This window comes from Gallus gallus, chromosome 1, assembly GCF_016699485.2.
Source record: "Gallus gallus isolate bGalGal1 chromosome 1, bGalGal1.mat.broiler.GRCg7b, whole genome shotgun sequence".
NCBI classification, from domain to species: Eukaryota; Metazoa; Chordata; class Aves; order Galliformes; family Phasianidae; genus Gallus; species Gallus gallus.
In genome coordinates, this window is record NC_052532.1 from 85,029,136 (window position 1) to 85,042,506 (window position 13,371).

General features: G+C 38.6%; 2 protein-coding genes across 9 annotated transcripts in view; one reads left to right on the forward strand and one right to left on the reverse strand.

The window, feature by feature from the left end:
• CMSS1 (cms1 ribosomal small subunit homolog (yeast)) overlaps positions 1-13,371 on the reverse strand; it is a 226,694-nt gene that overhangs the window by 177,663 nt on the left and 35,660 nt on the right. The window lies entirely within an intron of this gene.
• The window catches only part of FILIP1L (filamin A interacting protein 1 like), a 197,196-nt gene that overhangs the window by 149,859 nt on the left and 33,966 nt on the right, over positions 1-13,371 (forward strand). The gene's annotated exons all lie outside the window — the stretch shown is intronic.

Consider the following 13,371-nt stretch of genomic DNA (forward strand, 5'->3'; position numbering starts at 1 on the left):
CTTTTCTTTTCTTTTCTTTTCTTTTCTTTTCTTTTCTTTTCTTTTCTTTTCTTTTCTTTTCTTTTCTTCTCTTCTCTTCTCTTCTTCTCTTTTCTTTTTTTTCTTTTTTTCTCTCCTCTCCTCTCCTCTCCTCTCCTCTCCTCTCCTCTCCTCTCCTCTCCTCTCCTCTCCTCTCCTCTCCTCTCCTCTCCTCTCCTCTCCTCTCCTCTCCTCTCCTCTCCTCTCCTCTCCTCTCCTCTCCTCTCCTCTCCTCTCCTTTTCTTTTTTGAGAAAATATTCTCTCGACAGAAGAGTTTTCAGTTGCAGGCCAAACTATGTCCCTGAACACTTATTTTATATGTCAGCATAAGGCTTTCAAGACCAGTTTTGATTTTGACCCTCTCAAGGATGCTCTCACTTGCACTTGATTATCTAACTCAATACACAAAATTAACCAAAACAGAAAGAGCTGCACATTTCCTGCACGCCACATACAGTTGGGGAGGCTGCATTTTGCTTACAATTGTACACAGATGTGTGCTCAGGCTAGCAATGCTCCTTTGACTAAAGTTAGCGGGTTACCTCAGCATGTACTTCACACTGGAAACGCTATTTTGGGTGATGCCAGTTTCCAGGACAGCTCTTCTTTTCAGTAAGTAGTAAATCTTAAGTTGCATTAAGCCATAAACATTCTTGCTAACTTAATGTGGTAAAAGAAGAAAGAAAAAAAAAAAGAGTAAACAATATGAAAATATATGAGGTTTTCATTTTTTCCTCCTTTAAAAATGAGAATATGTTTGAAGGCAGGATTGTGTTTTGCATCCAGATTTTCCCTCTATTCCTTGGCAAAGACGCTCTGTATCTCGCACATCACCTTCCATTCCCTTGGAGAGCTCTCTGGACAGACATTATGAAAGAACTGTAAGATATGGGCTACACACAGAAAACCTGAATAAACGGAGCATGCATTTTTGTCTTTAAATAAATCAGTCCCTCAGAAGTTAAGTGTACCAATTATGTGGCTAACATTAGGGCAACAAATTTTCCCTTGCCTTCCTATTGCCATATGCCTGTCATTTTTTTCCTACAGTTTCCACTCACTGTTTCAAACATATGTTGCCACTTATGTGCCAAGAAAGGAATCTCTGAATTACCCCCTTCATGTATGATGAAATGGCAGACTGAATGGAGCCAGAGAGAGCACCATTAGCAGTTATTCACACTTCTGTTTTCTCTTAACTTCCTCTTCTCCAAAGTTTATTCCTCCTATGCAAGGAGATGTGTAACTATAAAGCCATCCATGAGTCATGCTACAAAATATATAGCTGTAGCCATGCACTGGAGAAGTATTTTTTTTTAAGGCCACCTTAAATAAACTTTTTCTCCTTTCAGTTTCCAGATGGAGGATTCTTTTGTGAATTGCTTACCCAAGCATCAACACTGGTGATCCAACATTCTTTTCCTGTATACTCATTGCTCAGTTTACCAGTGGTTTGCAAGCTCTGTCCCTGGAACTCCTACTTCCCCGGGGTCAGCCTAGATGTGCACTTCACAATTTCAGAGCAGTGGACCTCTAAAAACATGCACAGCTGTACCTATGCTCTTGTTTTTCTCCTCAAGAAAAGACCACAAAAAGATAAAGTCATGAACATAATTCTTCAAAGTGGAAAAGAAATCCAGTAAAAGGTCAATGTAGGAAAAAAATAGGAGGCAAAAACAACAAAAAAAAGCAAGTCCGCTTCATGGTTTAAATGCTAAAGAATCCCCCAGTGTTCAAGAATCCCTTCTCCTGAGGGTGGTTATTCTGGCACCTTGAAAATCTGGCTGAACAACTGCCCATGGGGACAGATTATCTCAAGCATTCTAATAACTGAATAGAAAAAAACTACCTGCTAAAATGGATGCCAGCAGCTACCTTTCAACCTTGCTAACATTAAAGAAGGGTTACCGGAAGTTCATCCATCAGGAAACGTTTTCAAAAGCATGTTAAAAAATAACCAAGTGTTTCCAGGAGCTGCTCAGTGACAAACACAGCACAAAAGTAACATGTCTTGGGTAGTTTCAAGAGAACTTATCTACCCCCAAAAAACTCTTCATGACATAAAAGGAGAGGGTCCAGAGGAGGGCCACTAAGATGATCAGAGGCCTGGAGCACCCCTCTGATGTGAAAAGGTTGAGGGAACTGGGCTTGTTCAGCTTGGAGGAGATAAGGCTCCAGGGAGACATCCTTGCAGCCTTCCAGTATTTAAAAGGAGCTTATAATCAGGAGGGAGACCAACTTTTTACATGATCTGATAGTGAGAGAACACGGGGAAATGGTTTTAAATTAAAAGAGGGGAGATTTAGATGTTAGGGTGACATTTTTCACTCAGAGGGTGGTGAGGTGCTGGAAAAGGCTGTCCAGAGGAGTTGTAGATGCCCCATCCATAGAGACATTTATGGCCAAGGTGCATGGGGTTGGAACTGGATAGGCGTTAAGGTGCGCTCCAGCCCAAGCCATTCTGTGATTCTATGATTCCAAGAAGTGTTATCAAACTAAAATGAATTCTACTGAAAACTAATACCTTCACTATTCTCTTATCTGATGCTCTTATAATGAGTATCAGCATAAAAAATGCCACTTTGTATTTCTACATCATGGTGGGCTTTTTGGCTTGAGTTGGTCTGAGATTGTTTGTTTTGTTTTGTTTTGTTTTGTTTCCTGTATATGAGGACATACAGACAGTTTTCAAAGGAAACTGGAGCCACAAATTTAGTGCTAGAAAACTACATGATCAGAGCATGAAGAATTACCTTTTCTCCATTTAAATTCTCAGGAACATAATGAAACCAATGAAGATGCATTACATGAAACCCAGTATTTTTTTTTTTAAAGTGATTAACATCTTCCTTACAAAATCAAAAATGTACTGGTGCTAAGAATAGAAACTATCCAACACAGTTTGCTTTTGCACTGCGTTTTGTCACTAAGTGACTTCTCTTGGAAATAGCTGGGGTTTTTTTACCTGTTTTTTAAACGTAATTGTTATTGTACACACATGTCCCAGTCGTCTTTGAAGTACCAAGACGAATATTTTGAGGCCTATACTTTCAAAATCAGGATCTTGTTTAGAAATCTTGTGGGAGCATTGACCATCTGGGATAGATCTAGACAAGAACTGGGGGACTTTACGAAATTACCAAATCAAATTTAATATTTCCGAAGACACACTGGGAAAGGCACATGAACAAAAAGCTGTCATTAACTTTAGCCTATTTATCTCAGAAGGAAAGTCAATATTAATGGATGACTCACTGTGGTGCTTAATTCAGTATGGGAGCAAAACAGGTTGGAAGAGATGAGTAAAATTCCTAGCCTTGGGTTGAGCTGGAGTTTTCACTGAAAAACAGTCCATGGTCTAAAAGATAAACATGTCCAAAGGCTGTTGAGCAGTCTTACTTTGAAAGTTTGGTGCAATTTTACCCTTAAAGCATACATAAAAAGTATGTTACGACAACACAGGAAATCTTCTGTAGATCATCATAACAGCAAGGTTTGGATTTTAAGTGTTACTTACTTATATATATATATATATATATGTTTTTAAATGCAGTCTCATTATCCATCAAGCAAGGACCTACCTGTTTATTTTATTTAAGCTAAGATCTATGGAGTCCAGCTTCATTAAAACTAGACTTAGATCACACAAAATGTCAAGACAAGCAATAAAAGACCAAACTCTGTATCACTTTCATATATACCTTGAGGGCTATAAACCCTCTATGCAATCTTACTAAAACCAGATCAGTTCTAGACTAGGCTCACTAAAGTTGCCAGACATACAGCAGTAATTTTGCACATATGGTCCTCAAGAAGTGGATAATTCTAAAAAGAGCTTAAATTAGCTTTGAAAGACAAATTTAATATCCCATAACCAAAGAGTTTCTTTCCAACATTTTTAAGAGGATCATCTTCCAATAAATCAAAACTACAGACTTAGTGGAAATTGGTCTGCCTCCTTTGAATTCATTAACAACAGGATTACACCACATGAAATTTCAGCAAACTGGTCTATAAACATGTCTGTAAAACTCTTCTGGCTCTGTTTGTTTACAAAACTAAAGTAAACCCTTTATCAATTTTAAAATCTTGTTTTCTTCAGTTACACCCTTCCCACGTTAATTCTATCTCCACTCAATTGTTTAACACCACAGCTGTAGATAGGATGGTTAGGAAATGGTTAATTTTGAAAGATTACGTCTTCCATATGCAACTACCATTCAGCATCCCACCCTAAGGGTACAATCAACCAATAAGGGCATTGTTCTGATTACGTAATGCTTTATAATTTGATATCCCACTTGAGAGCTCTTTTGGATGTAAAGACAACTATAGCATAGTGACTTTGCACATAAGATGATGTAATGTTACTCTGGAAGTGACTGCACTGTAATGAAACATATAAGCATGTCCAGTAACAACCACACATTTCAAAAGCCAGGGTACATTTCAGTCTGAACTATTCAACATCAGGAGTTCTTTCCCTTTTTGATTGCTTTGCCTCTTTAGCTCTTAAAGGCTTTGATATCAAACCAGAATTATGATTTTCTTCAGAATTAGTTACAAAACTCCCCCATTTGAAGTTAATGGGTTCTCAAAAAATAGAGTAAAAATAATAACCCTCTGTCAACTTGCATTTATGAATCAATGTGAAAAACACATCGTATAGATAATTTTAAGAATTAGAAGGAAGTTGTCAAAAGAACACATTAAGAATTTGTGCAATTTTTAAGACACAAGTTTTATGTGGAAATGCAACTTACATCAACATACATATAATTTAAGAGACAGGAAGATGTTTTTACTTCGGGTTTACATTCAAATGTTGAAGAGAACACATACACAGTATATTCATTGTCCATCAAAGCAGAAACAGCAAGAGCTTATGAACGTCTTAAGAACACATGTGCACATAGTTTTCAAAAGACTGTGGCTTTATATGTATAAGCTACTCTTGCAGGACAATGAAAAAGTACTGGAAAAAAAAAAAAGGAAAGAAAAAAGCTTACAAGAATTAAAACATTCTGACATCTACTAGAAGAATCACACAGTGAAAAACAAAGTTCTAGTATCACCACAGTAAAATCCTTTCTCAACTCAGATTAAGGCTGAATGGAATTTGAGACTCTCTGAGGACCACTGTTATTCTGGAACTCTTCTCTTTCCCAGTGACATTCCTAAAGGAACCCAAGTTTGATCACAAGCCTCCCTTCATTCAAGTACAAATGCTAAAAGTGTTTCAATCATTTATTTCCAGTCACTTTAGTGGGCATCAGTATCTTCGCATGGTCCCTCCCACACCTTCCAATAACCTACTCACTGAATTTCTTCAATATCACACAGGCAGACTAGAATTCCACCTGAAAGTGCTTGCCTCTTTTACAGCTTTTGGCTCCTGCATGCCCTTAAAAATCTGAGATGAGCACAGAACAGCACAAGAGGAGAAGAGCAAAATTCATATTAACATCTGGTGAAACAGTTAAAAAAATAAAAATAACAGGATGGTTGTGCCTACCTGTTTCTCCTGCAGCTCTTAAAACAAATAAATTACTATACTTGTAAAAGGATCCTCAAACATGATTTCCGTCTTCCTTTTGTATTACTTAAGTTATTAATGCTATTCCCTGAAGCCTGTAGGAATTCACTGCCAAAAATGGATAGCTTTCCTGCTTTTATGATATACCTAAGATAGAGAAGATGCTTCCAAGAAACCATTTCCCACAATACTGAAGCAAAAATAATGGTAAAAATTCATTTAAACGATCCAAATTCTGACATCAATACATGTGGAAAACATAGTGGTATGGCATTTAAAGCTAGGAGTATCATAAACAGCTCTCAGGCACATTTCTAAAGAATAACACACTGAATAAATCAACAGCCTTTGCAACCGTCACCCATAAAAGCTCTGCAGTATCTACAATTATTTTGTGTACATTTGCACAGGCAAACTTTTCAGAGCAATTCCCTAAAGGTCAGGAGGGATTTCAGATTTCACTCCCACTCAGACCTTGCTCTACCCAAGCAAAACCACCAATAAGGGTTTCAACAAGCCTCTGAGGTATGCATGTTTCTGCTACACAGGTTTCTATCCCACCAAAACTGCTCCAAGAACTCTGCTCACTCACCGCATTGACCACTGAGCAAACTATACATAGCAGCATTCAGGCATGACTTGCACTGATTTAGATACACGTGGATAGCTACAAGTTAAGACTCCACGTACATACTCCAGCTCCAAGGTCAAAGACATTTTTATAACTCCCAAATAAAGTGTTTATTCTTGTCAAGCTCTCTATAACCTTATGTCACTCTGGACACAATTTAGACTTCTAGTAAAATAATCCCTTCTATTTCAGTAGAGTTGGATGCACGTATTCTCCTCTTTACTCAGCAGCAATATCAAAAAGACTGATTTTTTTTCGACATAAGAATAGCCTTTGCTCATCTACTATGGGGATTCTGAAATAAATAAAACCAGATGATCAGGGTAAAACAAAAATGCATCAAAGAACAAAAAAATTCAAGCATCACAAATGCAGACATCTTAGGAAAAGCCAACTTTAATCAAGTTTTATCAGGTCATCCACGACTGGGTCTTATTTAACCAACACAACATATCTTAGGAATTTGGAAAATACATGTTCTGTTGCAATTGCCAGTTCTAGGCCTCTGTTCCTCATATGCGGAATCCAGACACTTCTTTAGGTATTGCTTTGAAAGTTTAAGTAACTCATAAATGTTGTCATCTTTTCACAAAAAGGTTGCAAGCAGTATCATAAGCACTGTATTACAGTAACTAGAACCGATTTCCTCCTGCTGACCTTGCTACTGGCTAGAGTTATGCATATATATTTACCTATACATACATTTATGTATTTATTTTTGGACGGGGAAAGAAAAAAGATTAATAAATTTACCATGCTCAAATCTTTGTATTTCAAGGATCACCTGAGAGCACTAAAGCCTGTACTATTCCATTCTATCACCCTCACTGGGAAAAACAACTTACGTTAAAAGGATAAGGAAGATTACAACTTGAAATTAAGCGTTCATTTAAGAAGTCAGCTTGCTTAACAATTACTGAATGTAACAATGGATTTGGTAGCAAAAGGACTCACTTCGGGCCTCTTTTATATGAAACTGCATGACTACATGAGGGAATCCAATGCATCTCTACCTTTAATCAGTTTTACACAGCACATCACATGATCACACACACAACATACACACAACCTTTTCTGAATTCTAACTAATTCATCTAATCAATACTGATCTTTGTGTAGTAAGCTTCTGAGTTCAATGGTTAGAACAAACAGAAACAATGCCCTGAGAGAATGCTTCCAACCAAGTTATCATGGGAAAACAAGACTCAAAGGAAAAGAAACTTTGCCCTTACACAAAACTAAAAAATAGCTAATTGTATAAAAATAGATTAAAAATAAGCTACCGAACAACCAAAACAAACAAACAAACAAACAAAAAAACAACCAACAGAACAACCAAAACAACACAAGATAAAGGAGACCATAAAGCACGGGGAAGGTTGCAGGGAAGACTGTTAAAAGAGCACAGAATTGTAGAGACTAACAATAATTTTTTGTCTTTGCTTCAGGCGCTAAAATAGAATTGCCTTAAGTCACTTCTTTGTGCTTTAGTACAGCATTCAAGAATGAAGCAATCTGTGGGTTATTCAAGCATTTACTTCATCTCCTGAATGACCTTCTTAGTAACAGTCCGTCCTGTTGACACAACTTCCAAAGACATGAGATCAATAAAAATGTTCCCAGATACAGGCACAAATTCAGCATTGCTGAGTTTAAGGTAATAGGTCTTAATGTTGACATCTTTCTCGCAGGCTGTCATAAAAACAACAACAAAAAAAGCCAAATTAATACCTTTTTGCATTTATTCTCCTTCCTCACTCAAGGGTTTTGCAAAATTTTTGTTGCAGACTCTAAAGCTATGGAGAGTCAGAGTCTGCTAAATACATTTCCCCGTGCCCAAGAGACTCCTTGAACAGTACCTGCTGTGGGCAATACTAACACAAAGAACTACACGAGACAACATGCGAGGAGATCAAGAAACTCTCTAAATGCTTTTCCAGACTACAGAATTGAACCACACGACAAAGTCACATTTTTAAACCATTAATCTATCAGATAGCTCCGCAATTCTGAATCCCAAAGGGATCAAAATTTTTCAAGGTACACTACATCCCCGAGAATCCACAATCTAAAGCACCCTGCATGGGATACACTTGCCTCTGTGTTATTTCAGTACAGATTCCTTGAATCGCCAATAACTTAAAGCCTACTGCATGACAACTGAAATTTCAGAGAATAAGGAAAACGTTTTAAGATGTATTTTTAGCAGTCCAAGGCACCTGTGGATCAGCATCACTCAGTAACAAGTAAAGGAACAACAGACACAAAGGGAAAGCACTAGTGAAGAGAAGTTCAGTGATAGGGAGGAACTAAAGGGATAACTTGATCTACTTCTTTGCTTCAACTGCATCAAAGCCTTGAAAGGAGCAACCATCACTGACACCATGCTTAGGTCATGCCTATGCAGCAAGTTAGGCCAACTGCTCAGAAAGATTCGCTCCATTTAAGATAACGACTGGACTCACAGCTTAGGTTAACACACAGAAAAAAAGAATCCTGAGACACGGATTCAGGCAGAGTCTGATTTGAAGCTTAAAATGTTTCAGTCACCATTTCCATGAAGATCTGCTGCTTTGACTGCATTTAAAAGGACACGGAGGTAGAAAAGTAGGCAGTTGAGTTTATAGCGTCGCTTATTTCTTTGCTGGGTTCTAATGACTAAAGGAAGATACTGAAAATATGTTCTACTTCCAAACATGCTTGCATGTACATAATTTAGCTCCCTCCAATCAGGACAATAGTCTTCCCATGATTACAACTTCCTTGTACTACCGCATTAATAGTGAAATGGCTGCCATGCTTCCAGAAACAGCCTGAACACACAGGCATATTTGCAGAACAAAAATAATAATACAAAAAAAATCAACGCAGAACAACACTAATAAAAATGTCTGAGCCCAAACTGCTTGGTAAAACACACTGTCATGTAGAGTTCTCATAGACCATAAAAAGTTATCTCCATTGATTATGCAGAAAATTTACTTGGCCACGTAAGATTTATACGAGAAGGCATACAAATTAAATTCAGTTCGAGTTTGTTCATGGTGAGCTCTGTCCCACACAAAAATGCCTTTTTCATAAAAATTTATCTTGGCCCTATATACAACAGGACTCCATCTCACAAAAAGACATGGAACGTTTGCCAGTTCCTCATAGGAGAAAAGTCATTAGTAATGACATGAAAAGATGCAGTCATACACTTCTCATGGCAGAGCCCAACAAAAAGGGATCAAATTATCCCTAATACTTGGCTAGGAATTTTGTTTGTATCTGACAAAATTGGGAGAATAATGGAATCTGCAAACAATAGGGGAGTTTGGGAAAATATTTCTTCCTGCTGCCAAAAAAATTAAAAACACACAGTAATGAAGATATGAATCTCTTTCCGTCCACAGTCCGTAGTCAGGACACATGAATCTTAAGAATGTTATCTTTAGAACTTTCCCTTGCTTCTCCCCCTTGCCTTCCACATGCAATTTATCAATAGTCCCTGCATTTCAGACTATCATTTAGCCACAATGGCCGTCATATTTCTTCCCATGATATTCAGAAAATAATACATGCAGTGGGATATTAAACGTTAAAACAGTCTTTACTGATGAAATCTAAGAGATTGTCAACCACAATGCCAGGGAAAGTAATGAAAACAAATTGAACAGAAAAATTTAAAAAGATGTTATCAATCCAGGAAAACGTTCAGAAAGTGAGCCCTCTTCCACTGACTTAGTGGTAAAACTCCCAAAGACTTCAGAGAAAAGGCTGAGTATACATTGGGTAAACATCCTTGAAATCACATGAGCCATTAAAACATTAAACATCAGATCCCATTTATACAACCCACTAAATTAGACTTGTCAATACTGTATGCATTTCAGTACTCCAGTATCCCTTGCAAAGCTTAAGCAGAACTCCATCCAAAAAAGCAAACAGTTTTAAGTAACGTAGAATCCTAACAAATACCTTGACAGTATTTGTACCTCTGTAGATGGCTATTTTTGGAATATGAAAGTAACCTAAAGATTTAGATCCCACAGAGAACTTTGAAGACTGAGCTTCAGCAATATCTTCATGGAGGAAACGTGACTAAGAGCCCAATCCAGCCAAGAATTTCAATATATCATTAAAGTCAGGCTTATGCTGAAGTCCTTATTTTTTTCAACAAAAATACACAGGCCTATGTTTAAGTGCTTTGTTGAACCGAGGCCCAAGTTCTAATTTCCTTTATTTATCTTAGATACAAAATGGCTACAGGAGGGGGGTCAAATGCTGCAATAGATAGGTTATGGGTTTAAGGACACTGGAATGGCTGCTATCAGCTACTATGGGAAGGAGAAATAGTTCTAACAATGGAAATAGAGTGAGGAAATGAGATATTTTAAGATAGAGTCTAAACAAGAGCCTCACAGTCATTTAGCTTACTTGCACCATCTCTTCCCTGCCTGCTAACCTGCCATCTTTCCAGCTTCAAATTTTTCAAGTCGAATCCTAAGACAGCGTGGGTGCAAATAATAAAACAGAACGATAAGCAGAGAGAGAAGAGAGACTAGAAAGAAGATATTGCAAACAGGCTGCAGGGAGCAGCCCCACGTTGTCAGGGAATGCAACGAATAAGGTTTTTGTTTCATCCTTAATTTCTACAGATCCAGTTTCTTTTGCTGTCACAGTACCTGCAAATACACCAGTTCTGAACAACTCTGACTAGTAACTAAGGAAACCAAACTGGTTCACAAGGAGCAATGGAAAGTAACAAAGGCATTTTTCCCCTCCAGTGAACTTCATCAGGGCCAGATCTGCACCTAGAGATAGTGGAAGACACTGTGAGAAGGCAGTAAAGGAAAGCCTCTCAGCCTCTAATACAAGTTTTTTATGTTACAGGAATCCAAGAGCTGGAATTTTTAATCATGCATCTCCTTAACAGTGCTTGAAACAGTGCTGTAGTCTGTCTTTTATGAAGTGGAGACAATACAAGAGAAGGAAGTCAGGTCATTGCACACTCAGCTGATGCTCTTTGACAAAGCAGTTTTGCAGAAGGTCACAGATGTGTACTTTTGTATCACAGAGGAAAACTAATTAAGAAACTTGAAGTTCATACTTCAGCCATTCCCAGATGTAAACGCAGACTTACCAACAGGAGGATTTGCATTCCCTGTTCCCTGCTCTAGCCTGCCCCCAGACTGTCACTACATTTATCACCAGCACTATCTGACCTGCGTTCCTAGCAACTCTAAAACAGAACTGGAACATAAGGATGCTCTTTTGTTTACTCGCTTTTGGGAACTCTTCTTCAAAGCTGTTCCTAGGCTAGAATAACTCTTTCATGTGTCAGGACGAATATGCAGAAAATTTTCATACAATGAAGACCAAAGAGACAGGGGATGTGCAGGTAAAGGGGAAGATGCAGGTGGAAAAAAAATAGAGAAGGGAAGAAAAAATCATTAAATAAAAAATAAAAATATTTTTCACTCTAACTACCTGTACGGGTACACAGACAAACACACATTTAGAAGTATGCATACAAATTTAGCTCCTAGCTACCTTTAACAGATATGTTACACATGGAAGACCCCTACTTACCTGATTCCCCCCCTGCAACCTTAATTGGACACAGCACTCCCCACAGCCCACTCTGTGACAGGCCCTGCACCTGCAGCTGTCCTGTTCTTCCAGATAACTGCAGAGTTCCAACAGGAGAGTATGTAGCTGAATATGAAACCAACTCCATGTTCCTCATACCGAGATCACCTCGATGAGCTGCTGTGTAATGCAAACACCACATCTGTACAGTACTTTTAAGAAAAATAAACCATACAAAATAGTAGTTCTCAAGAACTTTAGCCAAGCATCTGTACAGCCCAGATCTAGCTAGAGGACGGGCTCTTTTTTGCTTGGATTCGGTAACTAAATCTTCTTAAAATACAAAATAAAACATTATCCCCATCTGTCCATTGGTATCTTCATGTAATACGTTGTTATCTCTAAAATCAATTTTTGAAGGATCAATACAGAGGTATCTCACTATTAAAGAGATTTGGAAGGTTTTGATCACACCAGCCTGAACTTCCCCAAGGGCTTACAAGGGGACAGCAGTATCCTCCATGCACACAAGCAACACGCTTCTGAATAAGCACTAGCTTATTCAGGCATGGTGCTAAAAAATCCCACCTGAAAAACAAATGCATTTTTAAGACTACACTCAGGGTAAGTATGTGCAAGTAGCAAGGAGATATCTTTCTTTTTAATGAAATACCAACATTTTAATCATCGTTTGTCTTCGAACACGTGGACAGCGCCCCCAAATAAATGGACTGCATTATGTACTGAGGCAGTGGCACAGACTGCATAGGGAGGTGGTGGAGTCACCGTCCCTGGAGGTGTTCAAGAGCTGTGTACATGTGGCACTGAGGGACGTGCTTGGTGGGCATGGTGGGGATTGGGCTAAGTAGGTCATACGATGAGTAGGTCATACCAAAGTTCATCCGAAGAGTAAAATCCAAATGTTCAAAGTGAAGTGTGGGGACATCTAACCTTAACGGAGCTGCACAGAACAGCACGGAATGCCCTCTGCATGGCCCAATTTACTCATCAGCACCAGAAGAGTTTATTTCAGTGGCTTAGTGGAATTTCCACAACAGATCTTAATGTCATTTCGGGTGTTTCTTCCTTGCACCCTCCGTGTTTATTCAGGGCGTACGCTGAAGGACGGGCAAGACAAGAGATACGCCTTGAGCTCCTCAACCGAAATCCTTCTTTTTGGCCTTCTGCCTTTCTCCTCCATATTACAGCGAACGACTCATTTCTCTGAGACCTTACTAAAAATAGCCGGTCGGGCCGCTTAATTGTGTTAGCTGGAACACAAACATGTGAGAAGGAAAGGGCTCAGCAGGAAAAACACCGAGGAGAAAAAAAAAAAAAGAAGTGAAAAAAAAAAAGAGAGAGATTTCATCTGGCCTTCCCATCATCACAGGGAGAATTGTTTGGTAGTTACATCACCAGGAAATAAAATACTATCCTCCGCAGACCCCGACTCTTTACAGGAGAAGGGGGGGGGGGGGGGGGGGAGAAAAAAAGAGGCTGAAGTTCCTATCGCCCTCTGAGGAACTGAGCTGAACTCACGCTTTTTTGGCGTGGTAAGAAGAAAGCGAGAGAAAAATAACAAATTATTACCAAAAACAAAAACAAAACCCA